We start from the raw sequence: 27,400 nt of genomic DNA, 5'->3' as shown, positions 1-27,400 counted from the left end.
GTGCACCGGTCTTGAGACTTGCCCTTCGAGTTCCTCTAAACTTGAAGCTCAAAATGCTAGCACAAGGCATCTAATGTGATGAAAAATGTTGAAGGAAAGCTCGGAAATCTTTGGATGCTCGATCATAACCTAAAAACAAATGAAAACAAACAAGTAATAGAGAAAAACAACGAATAAACAAGAAAATGCACAAAATAAAGAAACTAACTACGAAAAGCACAAAGTAAAGAAATAAAGAGCAAAACTAAGAAAAACTAAGGAAAAGAGCTACAAAATGAAATGAAATTCATCCAAAAAGAGATCAAATGAGTGCCATAATTGTCACTCATCACACCGCTGGCAGCCCATAAGGGTGCCTTGGTGCACATGTGAGCTGCCATGTGGCGTGAAATAATTGGGGCTTTAGGGATTGAGGTGGCTGGTTATGGGAGAGGGAGAGGGAGAGGGGAGCAAGTTTGGTCCCTCTCCTCCAAATGGTCCTCACCTACTCCTTCTTATGACCTTGCCACTTGTTGATTTATTACTAGTTTGATTAATTTTTTTTTTTTTTTGCTTTAAAATAAAATAAGAAAATTAAATTCTCCCACATTGATGGGAGAGCTTTTCACACTCTTGCATTTTCCTATAATTACCCAACTTGGGATATTAGCAAAAGCACTTGAGTAAGAGTTGAAAAAGGCATCACCATTGTGAAAACCATTGAACCCATTAATTACTCGGGTTTAGGTTGGGCCTTGCTAAGTCCAAGGCATTAGACCCTTGTCGGTGGTTGAAATGTGGGTAGACTTTCGCTGGAGGTCGTTGTACTTTTTAGACTTGCTTTCGAAGTAAGAGCCCCTTGAGGTCGGCGAAGCATGCGTCAAAGGTTTAATTACTATCCTGATCTTGTCATTAAGTTAATTATGCTTTATGGTGTAATTTATTGCGAGTGCGGTCTTGGTTTGGGTTTGTTTCCACGGTGATTCAGATTCACCAAACATCAACATTGGTATCAGAGCCTTGCTCTTTTATTTTTAAAATCATATTTTTTTCAAGGTGTTTTTGTAGCTTAATTTTTCTAGTTTTAAGTTGCTAATTAGATTAGTAGCTCCATTTGTTATTTTAATCCCTTACTAGAGCAGACTACAGCTCTCGAACCCATATTTTCGCCCAAAATAGTGAGTTTTGGATGGATGTGTTTTTAGCCAAAAAAACGACCAGAAATGCACTTTTCGAGGGGGTTTTTTTTACAGAAAATTTTTAGTCTTTCTAACCTTGAAAATTCATTGCATATGAAATTTTAAACCTCTTTAGGAATGATTACTTGGTAGTAATTTTTGTTTGAAAGTTTGGTTTTATTTTTTCACATAATTGCAAACTAATTGCATTGAGTGTGAAATCTTTGTTCTTTGAGGCTTCTAAGTACTAAAGATTTAATCATTAATTAATTTAAACTTTGAGTTACTAAATTCCATGAGTTTTTGTTGAACTTTGTTGATTTAATCATTTTTAAGTTGATTGGAATCATAAAGTTTAAACCTTGTAATAGAAATTTTGTTTATCTTCATATTGGAAGATATAATTTTTCAAGAAAACACAAGTATTAAAGTTTGAATTTTTATTGAACGTGTGTTCATTTTTCCAACTCCTTTTATTTTGTCAAAATCTCAAGATTAATTTAAATTAATTAAATTAATAGTGAGTAATTTCCCTCTTAATTTTGTCGCACCAAGTTAAACCAATTTTATTAAAGAATGATTCTTGGAAATAATTTTGTTTTATGAACTTGGATGAATTTATTTAAGTTGGACTTGTTACTTTCATTTTTCTTCAATAAATTAATTGATTCTAAAATTAATTTAGAATTGATTAAAATGTCACACAAAATTGGGATTTTTTCCCGAGGCAAGAGAACCAAATCGAGGCCTAAGAGCCCCAAGCATGCTCTCGGCCTGCCGGGCTGCTCACGCAGTCCACATGGGGCTGTCAAGGCTGCTGGGTGCCTTGCAGTGGTGCGTGTGTGCGGGGGAGCTGCTGTGCGACACCTAGCCGAGTCAGCCGCATGGTGCGGCATCAGCTTGCTGCTGTGCTCGCACCATATGTGCAGCCTTATGGCTTGCTATGGGTAAGCCGTTTATGGTGCTTGCATTGAGGTTGTATGTGTGCATAGCTTGGTTCATAATTAAGGTTTATATGCATAGACATTGCTTGCGAAGCAATGTGGTGAAATGAGCTCATGCAACATGGTCGTAATGGGCCACGACTTGGTGTGTGCAAGTTCGCTTATGTGGGCGGTGTAACGCCTAGCGACATCGTGACCCACTCCTACATTCCTTGAGCATCATTCGGTTGTGCGAGTAGTGAGCACTCCAAGTCTTAGTGCTAGTCACTTGGATATTTTGGACTACGTAATTTTTCGCTTAATTTGTCGTTTTAATTATTTTAATTATTTTGTTTTATTTAATTAAAATTTTGGAGGCAAGGCCTCTGTTTTTTGAGCGGCATTTGCAAAAATCCTATTTTTGCAAAAAAATTGGGTTTTACCGACTTAATTAATTTGATTAATTACGATGGACGCGGAATTGAGTGGGAGCTTCAAATATTAACTGCGCTTATTTTCATAATCAGTTAAAACAACTTTGACTAGTTTTAAATAGGCGTGTTAATCAAATTAACAACCTAGATTAGTTAGTAGTTATCACGTGTTTTTGCATTGTTACTAGTTTTATCATTGTAAAATGCATTGGGCCATTCACAAATAGTAAATGGATGAATGGAATGTATATTCTCTCACAGGTTTTTTAAAATGGCAACTCGTGGGGCTCGATTAGGATAGAAAATATGGACTGCGATCCGTAATGTATTTTTGTACCTTAATATTTAGATTAGTCCTAATTGTAGATACTAGTAGTTGCATAATTTTGGTCAAGTCTTGAAGATGGAGGTTCTAAGAAGACGAAGCCATGAAGTCGCAAAAGAAGACCTTTTGAAAGACTTGAAGAATTCAAGGGGTCATGCTAGTTGCCAATATGCATCAAAATGCTTATGCATTACATATTTATTATTATTTATATGTTATATGCATGTTTAGGATTTCGAATGTTGTGATGAATAATTTAATTCACTTAAATCAACCAACATAGAAACCCTAGGTCCCTAAAATATTGAGTGAAATTGTCATTCCAAAAACAACACTTATCGACCTATTGAGAGTATTGATGGGCTACGCCAAAGCGAGGCATCATTATTACTCCCTAGACTCATAAGGCATACCGGGTTTGCAAGTTGTTTTTGGTTGTACTCAACGATATGAGTGATGGAGTCCAAACATGTCGTGGAAAAGTGAATAAATTAATTGTTGAGAGAGCATTAGATGCGACGATTTTTTTAACCAAGAGTGGATCGGAGCCATTAGCAAAGTGTTGCTTACCTTGGGAGATTGAGTGTTAAGGCAAGCTAAAGCATGCTTAACCACTCTTTGTTTCTTTCGATCTTGGAATCAACTTATTTTCACAAAATAGGGACAATTTTATATGTAAATAAGACGTTAAATAAGTTTAACATATGCATGAATTAAATTCAATCTTATTCAAGTATCATGAATGGTTTTTCATTAAAATTCTTTCAAATTGTAGAATTATGTCTTCAACTATCGACAATAATCAATTATTCCCAGATCTTCCCGAGAAGTTATCATTTAGCTTGAATTTGGTGAACTTCAAAGAATGGGAGGAAAAACTCCGTATGACCCTTCGCAATTGCTACCTAGAGCATATCTTGGATACTCCCATCTCAAGTTTCTACTCAAAAGGGGTTATGAGCTATGAAGCTCATGAGGAGTGGAGTTATGATTGCAAGAGAGTCTCGCGACTCATGGCAAACTCCATTTCGAAACAGTGGAAGAGGAAATTCTCTAACTACCTTCTGGAAGTACTCCTTAAGGATCTAGAAGAAGTGGTCAATCTGAGGGTCATAAAGAGCGATGGGGGCAACTATGATGGCCTTGCGGAGGAAGTGACTAGGTCACTATCTAACATGAGGATCAAGCCACCGCAAGATGGGTGTCTCATCAAAAAGAGGCAAGAAGTATGGGCTAGGGTATATAGTGCTATACTTAACCCTGGGATGCCACTTTAAGCCGATGTGCTAAAGATGACAAGGTTATTTAACCAGCTGGAGCTGACTGGTAAACTGGTGGAGGATGAGCAAGCAGCTCATATGCTTTTTAGGTCACTACACGCAGGGTACGTTGCAATTAAGATGCAACTTACCAACAATCGGAAAAAACTATCCTACAAGGAAGTTGTCCAAGAGCTCCAGAAAAACCTATTTTTGCAAGGCGACTATGTTTGCTCTAAGGCCCACGAAGAAGGAGTTCAAGAACAAGGCAAAAATGCGCTATTTCTATTGTAGTTAGTGTAGGGAATATTTCAAGCATTATCCCTAGCTTAAACCCCATTGTGATCATACACTTAAGCATGGTGGCGTCCAAAGGGAAAGAAGCTAGAGCAAAAGAGTTGCCAACAAGTTTTAGGAACTTGTAAACCGTTCACGAGGTGAAGTTTACACCCCTTAACGATCCAAGAGATCTTCAACTCCAATAGGTCTGGAACTATGTCTAGTAGTTCGGGGATGAAGGTACAAATCCAACCTAAAAGAGATTGAACCTGCCCTAATAATAGGCCTCTACTTTATTCTGATCGTATTCATGTGCGCTTTCTGATTAACATGACATCAATAGGATTAACCCTAAAACAGTTTATCTATGTTGGTTGAATTTAATGCACAAATAAACTATTATTGGCGATCACTTGAATTAAAATCATATTAACCCTAAACAAGATTATTAATTATCTTATTAAGCGTGATTACAAGTACCAATTCCCTTTAAACATGCATAAAAGGTGTGATCAAGCAATAAAAATAAATATATATATCAAGCAACATAATAATCATAAACAATAATCATCATAAAATTATAATCATAATTAAAACAATTATAAAAATAATCATGTTAAAGCATAATAATAGCAAGATACTAGGCATGATACTAACAAGATTAATAACAAACCTTAGCATGTCACTAAGCAATAAAGATCAAATATATAGCCCTAACATGATACTAACATGAATATTAGGAAGAAAATAGGAAGCATCGCAGGTGATTTGGGTATTTTTATACCCGGCCAGGTGGCCCAACCAGAAAGCGCCACGTGTCCTCCATATAGGTGCCATTTGGACCTATGGAGTGATGACACGTGGAGGGTGGACTCTTCTCCGTCCTACGTGGACTGAAGGTCCAGCAGGGACCATTTAGTTGGCGACACGTGTCACCCAAAAGGTGCTTCAGAATCCTTTTGGGCACAGTGACACGTGTCACTCAGGCATTGGCCCTGGGATGGCGGCCTTCTAAGGCCCAAATCCCGAGGCGCCGCAAAACGGCGTGACCTAATTCCTAGGTCACCAGATCCTAGGAGGGCACACTTTTCCCTATAAATAGGGACATTATGTCATTTATGACGACACACGAAAAAAGAGAGAGAATTTTTGACACACAATACAAGACAATACGTCACTTACCACAGAGCTGTCGTTTACAAGGAACACACAGCACTTTACCTGAGCTTGGAATCCAAGCAGATAACTTTACTTCCGCACGTTTTATCTCCGAACATTTACTGACTTAATCTTTGGAGGCGGACCACCGACCATCCGGCGGTCCGTTTGCTTTGCAGGTACAGGCATCCTCAGTTGAATCCAGTTTCAGTGTTGTAACTCTCCCGAGGGACAAAAACCCCCGAAACAGCAGGAATCACAATTGTCATATTTGATATTAGAAATTATAGTTGTTATCCTAAACATGATACTAGGAAAATCAAAACGCCCTAACATGACACTAGGAATCATAATAGCAACCTAGACATGATTTCTATATCATAATAACAATTAAACAATTAAAGTACTTACTTGGATGCCTCGTACCTCTTTCTAATAACAAAATACACGCATTTGTAACTTTAAGGAAAATAATAATCAATAATTAAATTAAATAATTGAAATAGAGATTTGGGACCAAACCCTCAGAAATATCAAACCTTTCACGTCTAGGGAGAAGGCAACTTCAAACTTGGCTAGGTGTGTCTAGATCTTGTGAATGCGGAATTTTGTATGCAAAAGCTAGTTTAGAAAAGAGAGAGAGAGACTAATCAAGAGATTCTTGATGAGAGTTGGTGATTGAAAAAGGGGAGATATGCCCTCTATTTATAGAGAAAAAGGAGAGTCGAAGAATAAGAAAATAATCCGAATTCGAATCGAAATAAAACTCGATGGACATCAGTTTTTGCGGATTTTGTTTTTATCATATCTTTTGATCCAGAAGTCCAAATAAGGCATATAATATGTCGTTGGAAAGGTGTTGAAGTCTAAATTTTAACCCAATTATAATCAGATTAAAATCGTTTGTAAATAAAAATATATGGCCGAAGTAGTAGAACGGTGTCAGTTTTGGATAGAGTTTCATATCTCATTCATATCTTTTTCGTTATAGCTCGGATTTAATATTATAATAAATCATTGGAAAGATAATTTCAAGATATATCCAACCATATAAAATTTGGATAAAGATTATAAGGCACAATAATAAAATATTACTGTCCTTGAACATCTTCAAATTCGAATAGAATTAAGATTTAAGAAAAAGGAAAGTTTTATAAAAGGAAAGTTTTTATTTAACTCAAATTCTTAAATCTTATCTTTTCAAAAAGGATAATTAAGATCTTTTAGAAACTTATAGAGGCTTCTAATTAATCCTAATTAGTTTAGGAATAGGATTAAACCTTTTTACCCTCCACATGATCATTGGGTCGTAGGTAAAATCCGGTTTGGGCCTAGTTTAGTATTTTGGCCATAACTTCCTCATTATTCATCGGAATTGGGCTTATAATATATCGTTGGAAAGGTCTTTTCAAGCCCCATTCAACTACACCATTATTGGACCCATATCATGGAATAAACTAAACTGGAATGCACGTTTTTCAAAAATAGGGTAAGAAAAGAAATATTTTCAAAAACAGAAAAAAGAGATATTTTAATAAAAACATCCTCATCACTAGACTTTTCACACTTTCGCTTTGTTCGATAATTAAATGACATGAAAGGTATTCATCACTTAGTTTGCTTTGGGGAGACACATTTGGGTGTCTACAGTAAGCAAGGTCACTACAAAAGAGAATGTAGATAGTATCTAGAAGATAAGGCAAGAGGAAGAGGAGCCTCAATCTTAGGTATCATCTTGACACTTGAATACAAGCAAATTATAAGGTATTAGATACCCAAAAATTGACTCACTTTATGCTCCTATTTTAGGAACAAAGTGAGCAGCGCTTTTCAAGGGGACATGAGTACACAAGTGGAAGATGAAGATAATCTATCCAAGGAAAGCTTGTAATCTCATGTGTTTTGTCTAAATTCTAAAACTTGTTGAGTTTTATCTACCATACTTTGATCTCATGACGTAAGACGTCATTTTAACTTTGATCGCAAGACTTTTATTTCATGTCTTGTTTACATTTATTTAAATGACACTTTTATGTGTTCACACAAAATTGTTTATTATGATACCGATCTAAGACAATGGAGTTAAATCAGACTTACTTGTGGCATTGTCGTCTTGGCCACATTAACATTAAACACATCAAGAAGCTTCTACATGAAGGTGTAATGAGTGTAATTTATGGCACTCATATGGTTCTCTCTAGGGTGAAATTCATGCTATTTTATAGCTCTTTTCTTTAGTTTTTCCTTAGTTTTACTCTTTATTTATTTAGTTTGCATTTTCTTAGTTGAATTTCTATTTTTATGCATTTCTTGGTTTATTTTGTTATTTTCACTTTTATTTGCTTGTTTTCGTTCATTTTTTAGGTTATGATCGTAATTCGAGAATTCCCGAGTCTCCTTCCCAAGTTTTACATCGTTTGAGATGCCTCTTGCTTACCATTTGAAGTTTAAGTTTGAAGGAGTGTATAGTCCAAGTCTTCTAGCTCGCGCATGAAAGCACTGGGTACACCATTCTTGGTGTTAAACCCACTATGCGGGCTATTTGGAGACTGCCTCCTCCCGTGTTCATCAACATCACCAAGTGGAGCGCACGAGAAAGAGCCACTCAAAGGTGAAGGAGGCTGCCCTGCTCCCAGGCGCGGCCGCGCAGCCTGGTGGCACGGGCGCACCTCTCCCGGGCGCGTCCGCGCCTCTCAGGGTCTCTGTTCCGTACCCAGTTTTGCACGGCCGCGCTCCCCCATGAAGTTGGCCGCGCATTTACAGGTCTATTTTTGATGATCTAACTACCTTTTCTTTGTTAATTTTACTATATAAAGATTTTCTCTCTATTTTTAGATAGAGAGTTAGTTCTTTTAGAATTAGAATAGAATTAGGTTAAATTTTTTAGAGAGAGAAACTCTAGTTTGTAAAGAGAGAAGTTCTTGATTGATGATTGAAGATTGATTATTCTAAGTATTTTCTCCATTGATTTGAAGGAAGTTTGTAAGGATTTCTTTTACTTTTATACAATCTTTAGCTTTTGATTTCAATTTATTTGTTAATTGTTCAAGTTTGATTTATTTTAGTTTGATTAATATGATGATGATGAATTTGTTGTTTAGCTTAGTTTTGATTTTGATTTCCATGGATTGTGAGTAGTCTACTTGCTAGGGTGATGGTGAAGCATATATGAGTAATGGATTGATGCTAATTGCGGGAAATTGATGGAGTTGATGTTGTGATTAAATTGGTTGATTGATTATGTGCATGTGTATGTTTAATTTAGGATTGATCAACCTAGTTACTCGCACTAGATTGCATTGTAAGTTCACATTGATTCGGACAACTGATATATGGCTTGCATTTGTCGATTGAGTTGGTTTGTGAAGTTCCTAGCTAGAGTCTCTCGTAGTTGGCGCTATTTTGACCTCTAGGAGAATAGCTTATCAAACTCTTTTAATTGCATTATTAATTTTCCCTCGCAATACTCGACTTAGTAAATTCCAATTCCGATTAGTTGTATCCATTGCAAGTATATGTGGATCCTAAACCCTAGTGTTTGATATATTTGATTTCATCTTGATTGTTTGATTGGCTTACAATATACATGTAACACCCCCAAATCTCCCTCTACGGAAATAACAATATAATATGCATAATACCGTAGAGATAGAATTATGCGTATTACCGCCGCGTGATTACGCAAGGCTACTCAAAATACTTAACTCAACAAAAAAACTTGCAACGGAAGCACAACTTGCTTTTATTAATACTTATAAAAATAGTAACATTGTTATGAGTACTCAAAACAAAGACAAGACCAACATTCCTAAAATAGGTGAAGCAAATCCCGGGACTCTCATATGCTCATTCATGACTCCACCTGAAAATAGTCAACAATACTTACCATTACGCTAAACAAGGCGAAGCAAAAACCAATAAGAAATACGGATTCGCAAATTATGCTAGGTACGATAAGTGCAAGATAGTGTAAACACAATTTATTTGCAAACATGCTTTTAAAACTAATTCCAATAATTAATCCAATAAATTCAAAACTCATTATTCCAAAACCGATTCCAATGATTCATATTCAAATAATAGTTAATAAAACCAATTCCTTCATTAAGAGTCAGTTCCTTTTAATCCAATTTCTCACCCAAGTGTGCACCCCCCCCCCCAAGCTAGTCTCTTTATATTACAAGGCTATTCTTGAGGAAAGACCCAGTCATACAAAGTCCAAGGCCTTATCAATAAACCATATCCGCATAGTGGGATTACTTACATGCTTATAAAGTATTGATAATAATAATTCAATGGTTTAATAAATCCTTTTAATATTCGATAGTTCCAATACAATTCAAAGTCCTTTTTAATTAATTCTATATGCTTTGAAAATCAAACCTTGTAAATAAATACTTGAGAATAAAATCTCATAATAATAAATTTTCAAAATCAACAACTTTTCCTTAAAAAACCTCTATTTAATTCAACAAACCTTTTAAAATAAATTCCTTTATTTAAACACGAGAAGTAATCCAAACCATTCAAAACTTGATTTAAAAATCAATCATTCAAAATACTTTTATTAAAATCAATACCTTCAAACATAATTTATTTCAAAATCATAATTCAAATCAATTTAAGTCAATCACCAATCAAATCATATAAAACATGGTATTCAAACCAATCACTTTAAAAGTATCTAGCCTCCTAAAAGTACCTTGATCCTTACTAGAAAAACCATACAAAAAGAACCTCAAGAACCTTGATCGAACACACTCGACAAATAAATATAACCTTAATCAATATAAGGTTAACAAATATTTAAAATCCCCAACTATATGTACATGAACCTTTTAAATTAATTTCTCATAAACATCATTAAAAATATGATTTTATGTAATAAAAACTACTAATAATAATTATTTATAAATAACCCATAATAATAATAATAATAATAATAATAATAATAATAATAATAATAATAATAATAATAATAATAATAATAATAATAATAATAATAATAATAATAATAATAATAATAATAATATGGTTTCATTCCCTTCTCCTTTTCTTCGCTTGGGGAATTAGAAAAGGAGGCTGTTGCGTTACTGAAGCGGATTCAGAGGTTCTCGACGACGCAAGACATTGGGGCTCGTGCTGCAGCTCATATCTTCACTAGGGTAGGATTTGCTATAGCTAGAGGAGTGGGGGCCCAGATTGTATCTCGGCTTTCCACTAATTTATTGTAGGTTGTATGACTTTTGTTTTTGATAATAATAATAATAATAATAATAATAATAATAATAATAATAATAATAATAATAATAATAATAATACAATTAAAATCAAAATTTAAAAAAAAAAAAAAAGAATTTTATTAATATGAATTAAAAGTTTATACAATGTTATCTATAAGGAAAATTACAAAATTAAATTATTACTAACTAAACTAAATTTCTCCTCAAAAAAAAAAACTAAATAAAGCACACTTAAAAGTTAAAACTAAATCATTTTGTCCCCCAAACAATATTTTGGGCAATTCTTTGAATCGCATTATCATTTTTTTCTCTTTCTTCTCTAATTTCTCAAGTAAAGCAATTGGGAAAGCATCTTCTTCTACTTCAATATCCACCTTTAGCACTATTTACACATATCCAATGGATCTTGATACCCTAATAAACAAAACACACAAACAAATCAAATTAGGATTATAAAAGAATTGAGCACTCAAAAAAAAAAAAAAAAAACTTGAGTTGAACAATATATACAAAGTTCATAAGAAGGTTCTTTTACTTAGTTAACAAGGTAATCTTCATCCCATTATAATACCGACCATATTATAGTAGATACACAAAACTACTCACATTAAAAGCAGGCGTGTTCGCACAAGATATAATACATTATAAAGAGAAATTAAAATTGATTAGCAAAAATGAAGCCCAATGCAAACGAAGATACAAGTATAGTAGACTCCTCAACCTCTTGCAGCCTTTGTAACAAAAAAATAAGTAAAACTTACAAGAAATTTCTTTCCCCTCAAGCATAGTTTCAACATCAACAAAAAAATGCAACAATATTGTACGTCAGACCACGCAAACAAGAAATCTGAACTTTAATAACAAAAACAATTATGACCAATATTAGAGCCATCTTTAACATGTCCATCAGCATGAAAACTATGGCTATTTAAGCTAAATACGAGGAATAAAAACGAACTTAACCTCAAAAATCACATAAAAACTGAAGCTCAAACCACAACTTAACAAGCTCCTCAAACCAACTAGCACAATATGAAAATAAGTTAAGAATTGAAACTGATAACTATCTGGGGTGGGCTACGGTGGTAGTTGAGAGTGAGAGTGGTGGCAATGTATATCTCATATTTACAACATTAGTGAAAGTACATACAAGTCACAAAAACTAGATAAATTTGACAGAAAAACAGTTGCATAACAAGTCATTTTTGTCTCCCATAATATATTACAAGAAATAGAGAGATCATTTACCCCCCCCCCCCCCCCCGAGCGAATACCAATATCATCTATGATGAACTCCAACTCTACTTAAGATCACAAATTTCATTCTGAAAACTTAACCTCCTCTTAAAATGTCCAACTAACCGGTAAGTTACGTTCTCCCACGGGCATCATTTAAGTTCATAAACTTATTTCTAATAACGACTTCAAAAACCAATCAAAGTTTGCAACTTATGTCCAACCTCATTTCTGTGGGAAAACAATAAGAATTACTTCATTCAACATTTACATATCCAACACAGCCAAGCTTACATTTTTCATTATTGTCCCATGTTTTTGTACATACAGCATATTGCATCTATAATACCACTTTAGCCTAAAATTTTATGCTTTTCATAAGACTCAGAAACACCCACAAAGACCCCAATCAACAAATTAAATTTTTTCACATCTTGAAGATTTAAAACGTAAAGTGGCAATTGTATAAAAAAACAAATTCACTTAATTTGAACATACTAACTCTAATGCACCTTAAACTCCACCTAAAAAAGGAAAAGAAAGAACCTTCAATAGCTTCTCTAAGAGTCTTGAAACCCAAACCAATACTCTTCCAGAACCTGTTTCCTCCTTTCCCAGGTTACTTTCCCTTTCCAGACCAGTTTTCCTCGAGCTGCATTTTCTATAAATCAATTAAAAACAAATAATTTAAATTAATTAATTTAAAATTTTAGCATTCACAGAATTTGTAGATTACCTCAGAAACACTTTAGGCTGCTTCAGAAAGGCCTTCTGTGTCTTTTTTACAAAATAGCGAAATGTTAATTAATAAAACTAAAAACATACAGAATATAAATACTAGTAATAAGATTGAAATTCAAATAATCGAAGTAAAGAGATAGAATAAGTATCTGTTCCGCCAAAATTAAGGGGTTGTAAGATGAGGTTTAGGGGAAGCAATGGAGGCGCCGCAAAGGAGAGAGAGAGAGTGAGAGAAAAGGAGAGAAGAAAGAAGAAGAAGTGGCTTAAACCCAGCAATTCAGCATATCCACATTCAATCAAAACCTTTTTAATCGGCAAAATGGTTCGTCAAACCAAAAACATCAAAAAAAATTATTAGAAAATTCAACAAATTACAACAGATAGAATTCCAAAAATTAATCGAAAAAATAATCAAGAATATGGAAAGCAAAATCAAATACAGATAATAATTAATAAATGTATAGAAAAACAAAAATAAAAGAAGAATAATCTATTTCCGTCGATTATTAGGGTTTGAGAGCAATGAAAAAATGCAGAAAATCAGAGATTTAAGAATCGATGAGAGAGAAAGATGAGAAGGAGAGAGGGAAAAAAAAGGAGAAGACGAGAAGAAGACGACGATTACAACCTATTAATTAGGTAAAGAAGTGAATTGAACTTGATTGAGAAAGCTGGGTGGATTGGGTTTGTGACCTTGTAAATTATTCATGAAAAAAAATAAAATTGGGCAGTTTTCTTAGAAAAGCGTGAAACTTTTAATTTTGAGAAAAAATTAGGCGAACTTCTTTGACGCGCCTAGGTAAAGAGTACATATTTTTAATGGTCATTGTATTAAACAACCCTATTGCAACAGCTAGCTCTCATCCGTTGCATTAGGCCCTGTTATTAAGAAGGTATGAAGAAGCCGTCGCAATAGACCTAGCTATTGCAACGGTTATGAATGCAGTCGTTGCATTAGCCATAATTTAGCTGTTGCATATGATCAAAAATGTAGTAGTGTGAATTGGGTTATTCGTGGGCCTAACCTCAAGGATTTGTTGAGAGGAACAATCTTCTGTGAAACGTCAATACCCCAAAAACAGACCAGAAGTGCATGAAAATTGGCTTCGAAGATAAATGAGATGATTTGTGTAAAAAGAGAAGAAGAAAAGTAGAGAATTGGTGTGAAGAATGTGAGAGGTATGGAGAGGTATTTGTAGGCTAGCTCATTCAAGAACTATGGAAAGAGAATTTGGGAAGTAAAATGGTAAGTAGGGTTTAAGGGATTACTTGGAGAAGTGAGTAAAAAAATTAAGGAAAGTTTGGATATTAAGGGGATTATGTATACTTTAATATGGAAGGCATGTACGTCATGAAAAGTAATAAGGAAATTAGAATTACATTGGGTTAATTAAGAAGAATGAATAGAAAGAAAATATGATGATTAGATATTAAAAAGATGGAGAATTAGAATTAAAGAAAATAAGATATTTTGGAAGATAAGTTAAAATATAATTTTACTAATTAAATTCCCCCAAAAAAATTCAATAGAGCCGAAAATATTGAGATTACCATAGCATAGATTTTCGGACTCCTATAAATATGTTTAAGAAGATTTTTCTCGGTTTTTAAGGAATAAAAAAATTGTATAACTAATATAGAATAAATAATTAAATAAATAATTAATCAAATACCAATTATTTACTAATAAATAATCAAGAAAAATCAGATTTTCCATTCATGGGAAATCCGAAAATCCTAGCTACTTATCGAACAATTTTTTCCTTAAAAAAAAAATTAATAAAATATTATTTTTCTTTAATTAAAATATCCAAAATATGTAAATAATCCTGTTTTATAATAGGATAAATGGATAATATATTTTCTCCAATAAAAATGATTAATTTTCAAAATACTTTTGGCGCCAAAATTCAAATATTATTTTGGCTCCAAATAATAAATTTACTAAAATACCCTTTTTATAAAATAATTTATAATTAATTAATTAGAAAATACGTATGAAAATACAGGGTATTATAGTCTACCCCCCTTAAAATAAGTTTCGACCCGAAACTTAGCCAAAAGAAATGAAAATTATTTTGAAATTATTGGTTCATGCACAATCCTAACTGGACTCAAGACTCCAATCAAACTCACGTAATACTCGAAATCACTCAAAAATGACTCGAAAAGTAGATGCGCAAAACTCTATCGCCCTCTACCCTCCTTAAAAGGAGTTATGCCCCCGTAACTCGACCAATTCATTAGCTCACTAAATAAATCAACTATATGAACAATTTATCAACACTCATCAAGCAAAGTAAGGAGCTGAGAACCAGAAAGTTTCAAACATCCAAGGAGCTTAGGTTAAAATGATTTGAATACGAATAAAAGTAGTGAGTAAACTCGAAAAATATTTTTATAAGTTATTCGAATAATAATTTAAAATACTTACATTAAGAGAATTTGTTGTAAAAGTCTCGTATATAATTACAAAGTATGATCTGAAATAAAAATATTTAATAAAAGAATTTAAAAGGCCTATGAAAGTTTTCAATCTAAACAATTATTTAAAAACAAAGAATACAAAACTTTATTTTGAAAACTGTGTATTTGAAAATTCATTTTGCATACTTGTAATAAAATAGTTGTTTTGATAAAAGCCTTACTTTTTCATAAAGAAACTCAATAATCACATATTCAACTTCATAGCAAACACTGTCATGGGTACTAAGCATAAAAGGAACACATCTTATCTTGACTTTCTTATCGCTCATAGATTAATAACTTATCTTAGGGTATCCTCCAAAAGTATTAACAACTTCCTCAACACATTCATAAATCCTGATAATACATCCTTAAATCGTAATCATTAACTCTTGGTTACTTCATAATACTTCGTTTTAAACATTTAAAAAAAACTCGCTCATCTTTTTCTCATAACTTCAAATTCCTTATTCTGGTTGTTATAGTCAATAATTCATCTTTAAGGAAATTCATTAATATCACAATGCAATCATTGATTATTCCATCATTAATAACTTCTCTATATCAATTAACTTTGTCGTCAATCCCTTAGAGTAACTATCCAAACAATAGTTCTTTTAACTAACTTCAATAAATCCCTTCACAGGATATTATTCCTTCAAAATAAACTACAATTTAAAACAAATACCTTTATCTCAATAAAAATTCTATCATAGTCGTCGACTACGGATGACTACGGACGACTATGTATGACTATACTAAGGGATTAAATCTGAACCGTTGATTTATTAGTTGTCTAATCATAGCTACCTAATCCAACACCTAAGCTACACAATCATCCAAGGATTGTTTGGTTACTTTTTTTTTTCTTTTTTTTCTTTTTTTTTTTTTTTTTTTTTTTTTTTTTTTTTTTTTTTTTTTTTTTTTTTTGTTTTACACATATGAATATTTTTCTTTTCATTAAAATTGAAAAAAAATTAAATATTTCATCTTCAACCTAAATCATCTTTCACATTATTAATCTTTTATGTCATCTTCATCCTAAAGCCTTCATCTTCAACCAATAACATTCATTCTCCAAAAAAACTAACAATTAAGATTTAAAAATTCATTAAAGTGTTGTTTGGTTAAATAATGAAGGATTAAAAATAAATTATTTAAACGTAATTAGTTTCATCTTCAATTTTCATCATAAAAAATGTTCAACTCAACCCTTATCAATGGATTGTTAAAATAAAAATCTCCATTGCCAATCTTAACCTTTATCATCAATTTCAAACATCATTCATCAATAATGTGAAATTAGTAATAAAAAAAATGATAATAATTACATTAATATCTATGTTTTTTTAGTCAATATAAATTGTAAAATGATATCAATTACATGTTTTATGTCTAAGCCAGCATTGATGAACATCAAGGATTAGTAGTTAATTCCTCAAAAAAAAAAAATTGGAAAATATGCGTGATAAGATCATAAGAGTATCTTTTAGTCTTCAATTCTCCACCATCTTTGCCTTAAGATAGGATCATAATATTTTATTAAAATAATATTTTTTAAAAATATTTCAAAATGATAATTTTCTTTATATTTAAAAAATACTTTATGTATATTATTTATACATGGATTTTTTTTACTATTTTTGCATACATTGAAATTCTTAATTAAATTCTTTCAAAAAAAAATTCTTAATTAAATTTGTTTGTTGTCAAAAAAAATAAATTTGTTAAAAAAAACCTTAATTACATGTATTGGAATATTCACATTTAATTAAATTTTCACATAAAAAATTCAAACGTACTATGTTTAATTAATAATTATTAATAACTGTTTTTCAAAAAAAAAAAAAAATATTAATAACTAACATTGTTGTGACATAAGAATATCTTAAAATCTTTTCATCTTTGCCTATAGTTAATCACTCGTCATATTTAAGTTAATAATATCTTGTTTCTTTCTTTTATCATTTTTCTACAACATAAATCCCCAAAAAGAATCCCATTACAAATTTAAACCTTGGTGATTAGTGATTTAAGGTGGAATATCCCAATATATTTTATTCTTTTCCTATAATAAGTATATTACCCAACTAGAAAATTATTTAAAACACCATATTTTTTTTTTTTAAGGAAAAGCAACAGAGGATTATGATAAGGTTAATCTTTTTATTTAAAATTATGATAAAGTTGATCTATTTAAATTAAAAATAATAAACAATTACTATCATTGGTTGTGATGTATAGTCAAAATTAAAATTAGGGATGGGGGGTTTATCAGTTGGTAATTTGGTATATTATGCCGTTAATAACACTAAAAAAAATGTTGAAAGAAATGTCTAACTTAGATTTTTTTTTTTCCAAAAGCAAAAAAAAAATAAAAAAAAAATAAATATAAAAAATAAAAAAAAAATAAAAAATAAAATCTAAGTTGTAAGTAAGATCATTATAATCAGAATTTCGCTTTTAGATATCCTCAATATCATTTTGTGCGCATGCAAAATTTGAATGTCATTAGTCAATTAGAACGATTGACATATATAAGACTTAATTAATTAAAATATAGATCACGTTTGATGTATACAATTTTTTTTTGTTTTGGGTATACCTAAGTTATATGTGAGCGTACCTAAAACGAAGTGGTTCAAATTTATTTTTTTCTTTTTTACAAAATATAGAAGTATATGGTTATTTTGGATAATCATATCCATTTTTAGAACTCCTGGCTAGATTTATTGTCACTCTATCTAACTGAGGTCTCATCAACATAATCACGGTTAATATTAAAGTAGAAAGCCTGAATTTAAATGGTGAAATTAATTAACTTCTCGGCCAAAACATTACATGTTACATAACAATCCTTGTTTAGATTTAGATAGCATTTATCATGAATTAATGGAGGGATATACGAAAACATATTGAGGAATTGAGTGGATGAAGTGGCACAATAAGGATTTAAGTGAGTGTCGTGGTGTAATAAGGGGGCCTGCGTGGCGTATACACGTTTTAATGAACACCTTTTGATATATTAATAATAGTATAGATAAAGGCTTTAATTCTACTTTGAAAAGAATTGTGATTAACTTATATTATGAGATCATGTTTAGATAGAGTGACAATTAATCTAGTCAAGATTACTATATATGAATGTGAATATACGAAATAAATGTATTAATATTTATTTATGTATTTTGTAAAAAAAAAAAAGAATTGAACCCCTTTGTTATAGCTACGCCTAAATATAACTTAGGTATATCCAAAAGTGGCAACTTAATCTAGATAGAGTGACGATTAATCTAGTCAAGATTACTAAATATGTATGTGAATATCTCCAAATAATCGTATTAATATATATTTATGTAATCTGTAACAAAAAAAAAAAAAAATTGAACCACTTTGTTTTAGGTACGCCCAAATTTAACTTAGGTATACCCAAAATGGGAGATAGTTTATACTCCGTGATCTATATATTAATCAAGTCTTAGATTCCTCAAGTGGTCTGATTGACTAAAGAATATCATTTTGTACACCCAAAATTAAATTAGGGATAACTAAAAGCGAGTTTTATGTATACTTTGTGAGTTTGTTCTACGCAAGATAAATCCATTACAAAAACAAAGAACTAATCGATATTGCTATGATTCTTGTGTGTATGAATCTCAATAAATATCCTCCGAATAAAAACAAACTAATCTTTTTCTTTTTATTTTAGGAGTGACTAAAAGTTATTTAGGACCGTCTAGTTACGTTTTTTATTACGTACTACGTACATTTAAGTATATATTGTTGATTAGAAATTATATGTACTTGATGTCAAATTGTTTTTGTTAGAAACGAGTGTGATTAGACGAAGTAATGATTGCTATGTAGTATATTTTCAAGAATTTGGGGGAAAATATAAAAGATCATTTTAGATACTCCCAAATTTTACCTGGATATCGAAAAGCAAAATATAAAGACAAGAAAAAAGACATTCATTTTGGGTGCGTCTAGGGATGGCAATGGGTCGTATGGAAGGGATGTAAGAATAATAGTGCGGCTCCCGTAAGTTCAGTTCAGTTCAGCTTATTATAGGCGTTATACTAAGAGCTGTTCTCTTCAGCTTATTTTCAGTTCTATTCAGTTCAGTTCAGCTCCAGTAAGTTCAGTTCAGTTCATATCTTAATTTCCTTTTCTCATTAAATATTCAGTTCAGTTTAGCTCCAATAAGTTCAGTTTAGTTCAGTTCAGCTCAATCAATCAGAAGGGCCTGTTCACATTTACTTAATTTCAGTTCAGTTCAATTCAGTTAAGTTCAGCTCCAATCAGTTCAGTTCAGTTCAGCTCCAATCAGTTCAATTCAGTGTAGCTCAGCTTCTAATTTCCTTCTCTAATAAAATATTCATTTCAGCTCAGTTCAGCTCCAATCAGTTCTATTCAGCTCATTTTAGTAAATGTGAACATGCCCTAAATCTTTCATATATTCCACTTTTATTATATACGAAGTATATAACTAAAAAAATTTTATTCAGTTTAACTATAATAAAAATTAATAATTTAGTTTTAACTTATAAAGATATATTATTCCACTTTATTATAAATTCTAATCTTACATAAAAATTTATTTAGTTCCGTCAAAAAAAATTATTTTTATAGACTAAGATATTTATTTATTTAGTTATATACAACTAATCTTAAATAAATCTTATAAAAAAAAAAAACTTAAATAAAGATTTATTTACTTAAAGTGTTAGACTAAGAACGTATCAATGCAAATATATTCCACTAATTTCATTGTGGAGTAATACAATCAAATATATCTTTATTTATGATTTGGTAATATATCATATTAGTTGGCCGACTTGTAGCCTAATAATTCTCTAGTAACTTGTACCTAATTATATTTTTTTTTGAAATAAAATTGATTCATAAATAAAGTCATACGACATCTACACAGAGATTTAGATCTAATGAATACATAATAATTGAATCAAATAAAAACATTCCATAAGCAAAGCTACGATCGTTGTTGCAAATCATACATTCTTCATACCCTCTTTCATATCGCTGTGATTTACAGCCTTCATTGGCGAGGGGGTCTATCGATCTGTTGTAGCCCTGCAGAAAATTTCCGTCTGATTCGCTAGATTGTAATCGACATATTAACCTCTTTTTCGATTTCGCACAAAATTTTACCCATGAAACAACTCTATAGCAATCCATAAAATAAAAAAGCAAATCCTCCCTCAAAAGAGAGAAGAAAAACCCGGTCTTTCGAAGGAGCCAAATCTTCCTAAAGAAGAAGAAAAACCCTGTCTTTCGAGGGAGAAATATTCCTCCTAGAAGAGGAAGAATTATTATTATAAACCTAAAAAAATAGAAAAAGCACACAAAAACAAACAATTGGGGCTTTCCACCGATAAAAATCGATGGAAGCCCCTTCAAAATTCAACAATGGAAACTAGGGTTTTAGAGAGAGAAGAGAGGAAAGAGAGGCTAGGTTTTTTTTGTACCTAATTATTTGACGTTCAATGCAAACTATATTTTTTTTCTTAAACTCACGTTTAATGTAATAATCACAATATATATTTTGATAAGATTATATTTGTGATATTTTTTTGACAAGAATATATATTTGTGATATTTTAGGAATGATTGTTCAAAAAAATTAGTTATGGAAAAGATACTTTCCTTACATTAAAACTTATATTCTGATTTTATATTTATCTATTAACATAATTGATATTTCCAAGGAAAAAATGACGCAAAATAATGTTAATAAAGCAAATAGTAATGCAAATAATTTTTTTTTTTTTTTTTTTTGTGTGTATTCATCTTCAACCTAAAACCATGTCCATAGCTTCAACATCCAATAATGGCAGATGTTTATTCACGAATTCGAAATTAAACATAAAATCATACCTATTCTAACAATTAATCACGAAATAATAAGATATCATCCGTAAACCTTCAAGAATGTAGTTATTGAAATTGATTACAAACTCTAATTTTAAGAAACTTGAAGCATATATGTATTGACTATACGTTAATCTTAATGAAATCTTATATAATTTGATAATTTTCAAAAAAAAATTACCCTCTAAAAGTAAGAAAACAAACAACACTTTGCTAAGACTGGTCGTTGACTAGTCATGACTTATTAAATGAGGTGTAAATTAGATTTTATAATTTTTCAAAACTGTAATATTCAAAGGCCAAGATTAAGCAACAACCGCAATAAACGATTTAGATTTAATCCCTTAGCGTAGTCATCCACAGTAGTCTGTAGTCGTCCGTAGTCGAATACTACGCTAGAAGCTTCCTTATCTCAAATACATCTTTTCATTTGAATTGACTCAAAATCCTGTAACTTTTGTATTAAGTTTCTTCAAAGATTCAACCATCAAACATTTTGCTTTAAATAATAACCACAATACTCATCCTAACACCATATGGATATTTTCCACCATTAGATACAAACTATCATAAATTAATGCTAATATCCAATTCGTATCTCCCAAAAATACATACCTTACTCCAACACTTATATAGAACTAGTTCAACTCATCATTACCACAAATAATATTTCCTTGATCAACATAAATCATTTTCCAAAAATTAGGAAAGACTTGATAACACAAATCCTCCAAATATTATGATAACAATCCAAAATAACTCCTCATAATTTATTCCATAGTAATCATCAAATCCTTTAATCTAAAAAATAACAGCTCAACCATATTAACCACATGTAACACTCGTATGATCGAAATACTTTCCACATATCACATAGTTAATTATACCATATAAGATCAAAGAAATTAGACAATAGACTATGTCAAACATATATAAAATTCATACTTAAATGGGTAATCCAATATAACAAATTTATTGAACTCTCAATCATTCCAAAATATGAAAGAAATATTTCACAAAAACATATAACATCTATTTCCATGTAAGGAAATTATTTACCAATTTTAACATTAGGAACATTCATTATATAATTCTTATTCCACTAATAATCTTGGAATTCATATATTCCATCATATAAACCATGTAAATATCACAATTTCATGATTTGCACATGAAAATAATTATTTCCAACTTCCAATTGATATAATTAAATATGTATCCTTCCACCTTCGAATTAAAATTCCATAAAAATTCGACATGCACAAATATTTCAAACAATTATGTTTCTCAAGAAAACTTTACATGAAACTTAAAAATTCAAATGCTATCATAGTTTAACTTTTATTAATGAGATCAGAGTCGCATAGAAGGATTCAAAAAGCATAATATTCTAAAAACATAAAGAACATGATAAATCATTTAGAGCCTTCACGTTCACAATTATTCATTATGAAAACACGCCCCTTAGGAACATTCCCTCCCTTGTTACTTGTTCCAACTTATGGTGCAGTAGACTGGTATGGCTTGAATGGATTCTTACTCTCTTAAACTTTCCCTGCCTTGACATCATATTCCTTCTTGAAACACTCATATTCACGATGTCCTAGCTTTTGTCAATAATAACAAGTCACTAGGTTACCTTCACAGTCTTTTCTAGGGTGGATCTTCTCACACCTTCTACAAAAATACAATCTCTTGGGTTTCTCACTGTTTCCTTGATCCCCACTTCCTTGAACATTGGTTTCTTGTCCATCATTTCCTTTCCTAAAGTTTCCCTTGTTGTCCCCTCCTATCTCCTGAATTCCCTTGGTAGTTCCCATTGGGCTTATGCCTCTTTTCACCCCCGTGAAACGACTCCGAGTTCTTCCTTTTCTCTCCAACATGCTCCATCTCCCTCCCCTTGATTCTGTACAGATGAGCTGCATGGCCATAGACTTCATCTAGGGTCTCGAAAGTCACTCCCCCTAGCTTCCCTTGGACGGTAAAGGTTAGTTCTTGCTAAAATCTCTAAGCTTTGATGGATTCAGTGGGAACTACTTCTGGGGCAAATCTCATCAACTCAATGAACTTGTTGTAATACTCATTAATAGTCATGTTCCCCGTTTTCAAGTTCGTAAACTCTATACACCTCTTCTTTCTCAGGTAGGAAGGGTAAAACTTCTCTCTCAAGGCTTCCTTGAACTCATCACACCCAAAGTTTGGTCTCTTCAACAACTCATCTTTTGTTTGGGCCCACCATAAGTCAGCTTACACCCTCAAGTAGTAAACCCCATTGTTCACCTCAACTCACTTGGGCAATTGATAGCATCAAACAGCTTATCAAACTCCCTAATCCAGTTTTAAAGGTTGGCTGGGTCCTCCCTTCCCAAGTAAATAGGTGGCTTAGTTGCAGCAACTCTCTTAAAAACATCACTATAGGAATCAAGGTCAGAATTTCTGTGTTCCATGTTCACCACTTTCGTGATGTTCTCAGTAATGTGGGTTAACTACTTAAGGACCTTCCCAACTTTGGAACCAGTGCGCTTACTCCTCATTTGATCTCTCATTCTTGCAGACATAATTCCCGGTATAGTTAATTCAATGCTAAATCACATAAACAATTCAATTCAATATCCATTTGCAATAAGCAATTCATAACATAATCAACCAAGTATAACTCAAGATCACCCAACCATGGGTAATAACTCAAAATTTTGTACCCCTAGACCATACTCTAAGGTGTTTTAACACCAACTTTAATGCACACATAATCGCATACTCAAGTTTCAAATAATTTCAATTCTTTTTATTTTCGAAAATATTAATTATGTACTTGAATTAAGATATAGGACGGTCGAGCCCGCGTCTCCCAGGAAAGTTACCTACGATGTTGAGGCAAGCCTTCCTAGACAGAGAGTTGTACCCATTATAGGCCTCCGTAGAGAACTCGAGAATCATTTTGTCATTCATCTTTCCACAAATAGGAAAACATTATTATAAAAATAAAGATTTTGACTCTCACACAAATGCGAAACTCTATCTAACCTATATGCCCTCTTAAGTCTACCCATAATTTTTATTATTTCCCAATTTTTAATATTTTTAGGACCGTTAAACTAATACCACTTTGTAACACCCCCAAATCTCCCTCTATGAAAATACCAGTATAATACGTATAATACCGTAAAGATAGAATTGGGCGTATTAACTCTGCATGATTACGCAATGCTACTCAAAATACTTAACTCAACAACAAAACTTGCAGCCGAAACTCAACTTTCTTTTATTAATACTTATAAAAATAGTAACATTGTTATGAGTACTCAAAATAAAGACAAGACAACCATTCCTAAAATAGGTGAAGCAAATCCTGGGACTCCCATATGCTCATTCATGACTCCACCTTAAAATAGTCAACACTGCTTACCATTACGGTAAACAGGGCGAACTAAAACAAATAAGAAATATGGATTAGCAAATTATGCTAAGTACGATAAGTGCAAGATAGTGTAAACTCAATTTATTTGCAAACAAGCTTTTAAAACTAATTCCAAAATCCAATAAATTCAAAACTTATTATTCCAAAACCGATTCCAATGATTCATATTCAAAATAATAGTTAATAAAACCAATTCCTTTATTAAGAACCAATTCCTTTTAATCTAATTCCTCACCCAAGTGTGCACACCCCCAAGCTAGTCTCTTTATATTACAAGGCTATTCTTGAGGAAAGACCCGGTCATACAAAGTCCAAGGCCTTATCAATAAATCAAATCCGCATAGTGGGATTACTTATATGCTTATAAAGCATTAATAATAATAATTCAATGGTCAATAAATCTTTTTAATATCCAATAGTTCCAATTTAATTCAACGTCCTTTATAATTAATTCCACATGCTTTCAAAATCAAACCTTGTAAATAAATACTTGAGAATAAAATCTCATATTAATAAATTTTCAAAATCAACAACTCTTCCTTGAAAAACCTCTATTTAATTAAACAAACCTTATAAAATCAATTACTTTATATAAACACGATAAGTAATCCAAATCATTCAAAACATGATTTAAAAATCAATCATTCAAAATACTTTTATTAAAATCAATACCTTGAAACATAATTTATTTTAAAACCATAATTCAAATCAATTTAAGTCAATCACCAATCAAATCATGTAAAACATGTTATTCAAACCAATCACTTTCGAAGGTATCTAGACACCTAAACGTACCTTGATCCTTGCTAGAAAAACCATACAAAAAGAACCTCAAGAACCTTGATCAAACGCACCCTACAAATAAATATAACCTTAATCAATCTAAGGTTAACAAATAATTAAAAACCCCCAACTATATGTACATGAACCTTTTAAATTAATTTCTCATAAACATCATTAAAAATCTGATTTTATATAATTTAAACTACTAATAATAATTATTTATAAATCCTCCATAATAATAATTGAATAAGAGAAGAGAAGAAGAAAAGATAAGAAACAAGGAAAAGAGAAGAATTGGAATTGCGTTTGAAAGAATAGGCAGAACTTGCAGAGGCTGTAACTCCTTTGATATTACTCCAAATTGGGTGATTCTTGGGTCTAACCTCAAGGATTTGTTGAGAGGAAAAATCTTCTGTGAAACATCAATACCCCAAAAACTGACCAGAAGTGCATGAAAATTGGCTTCGAAGATAAATGAGATGATTTGTGTAAAAAGAGGAGAAGAAAAGTAGAGAATTGGTGTGAAGAATGTGAGAGGTATGGAGGGATATTTATAGGCTAGCTCATTCAAATATTATGGAAAGAGAATTTGGAAAGAATAATGGTAAGTAGGATTTAAGGGATTACTTGGAGAAGTGAGTAAAAGAATTAAGGAAAGTTTGGATATTAAGGTGATTATGTATACTTGAATATGGAAGGTATGTATGTCATGAAAAATAATAAGGAAATTAGAATTACATGGGGAATAATTAAGAAGAATGAATGGCAAGAAAATATGATGATTAGTTATTAAAAAGACGGAGAATTAGAATTTAGGAAAATAAGAGATTTTGGAAGATAATTTAAAATATAATCTTACCAATTAAATTCCCCCAAAATAATTCAATAGGGCCAAAAATATTGAACTTACCATAGCTCAGATTTTCGAACTCCTATAAATATGTTTAAGAAGATTTTGCTCGGTTTTTAAGGAGTAAAATAGTTGTATAAATAATATAGAATAAATAATTAAATAACTAATTAATTAAATACCAATTATTTACTAATAAATAATCAAGAAAAATCAGATTTTCCTTACATGGGAAATCCAAAAATCCTAGCTAATTATCTTACAATTTCGGCGATAATAAAATAATTAATAAAATATTATTTTTCTTTAATTAAAATATCTGAAATATGTAAATAATTGGGTTTTTAAATTTGATAAATGATAATATATCTTCTCCAAAATAAATGATTAATTTTCAAATTACTTTTGGTGCTAAAATTCAAATATTATTTTGGCTCCAACTAATAAATTTACTGAAATACCTTTTTTATAAAATAATTCTTAATTAATTAATTAGAAAATACGTGGTATTACAATACACACCTTAATTCATTACTTCAAAATAGCTTAGCTTTAGCATTAGCATTCACCTCCCATTCCTAGTGGTTCGACCCTCAACTTACTCCTATGCTAGTTATAAGGGTGTGTTGAGTGATTACAAATTTTGTATAGCCTAGGGAAGGTTAGTCCAACAACGTAGTCTCAACCCTTGTTCAAAATGGTGTCTTTGCCGGGGAATGGCGTAGTTGTTTGCTATTGTTGTTGAGTCTGTTTCACTAAATTTCGAAAAATACAAAAAGATTTTTCTCTTTTGGCTACATTTGTTGTCGTGTTACTAATATTTTCTTTTGAGTTTTTGTGTACAAGTTAACATGGGAGAAGTCCCGAGGGTTACATTGAAGGAGTTGGGCACTCCTAGCACATACAAGTATGAGAGCGGGATTGCTTCATTATTGATCCCAGATAGTGATTTTGAAATCAAGCCAGCAATGATAACTTTGATTGAAAGGCGGCAATATAGTGGAGGAGTAAATGCAAGTCCCCTCAATCATCTTAAGGAGTTCGAGAAATATTGCAACACAATTAAGGTGAACTGGGTTGCTCAAGATGTCATAAGGCTCAAAGTATTTCCTTTCTCTCTAATTGGATGAGCTAAAGAGTGGCTAGACAAGGAAGTGAAGCCTAATTCTTTGAGAACTTGGGATGAAGTCACCAAAGAATTCCTTTCACGTTTCTTCCCTGAAAAGAAAACGGCGG

General features: G+C 31.6%; 1 long non-coding RNA gene across 2 annotated transcripts; it reads right to left on the bottom strand.

The window, feature by feature from the left end:
* Positions 1–10,730: 10,730 nt before the first annotated feature.
* LOC145634853 (uncharacterized) lies at positions 10,731–13,539 on the bottom strand. 2 transcript variants are annotated; one of them, XR_014113633.1, is made up of 4 exons: positions 13,414–13,539; positions 12,751–13,058; positions 12,561–12,666; positions 10,731–11,192 (listed from the first exon to the last, which is right to left on the bottom strand). It is a non-coding gene; the product is annotated as an uncharacterized LOC145634853 (long non-coding RNA). The 2 variants fall into 2 exon arrangements; XR_014113632.1 differs by lacking the exon at positions 13,414–13,539 and having other exon boundaries at positions 10,909–11,192; positions 12,751–13,407.
* Positions 13,540–27,400: the final 13,861 nt, after the last annotated feature.

The sequence above is a fragment of the Chenopodium album genome, chromosome 6 (genome assembly GCF_948465745.1).
Source record: "Chenopodium album chromosome 6, dcCheAlbu1.1, whole genome shotgun sequence".
Lineage (NCBI taxonomy): Eukaryota > Viridiplantae > Streptophyta > Magnoliopsida > Caryophyllales > Amaranthaceae > Chenopodium > Chenopodium album.
Note: the sequence above shows the minus strand (reverse complement) of the source record. Positions and strands in the feature narration are given on the sequence as shown.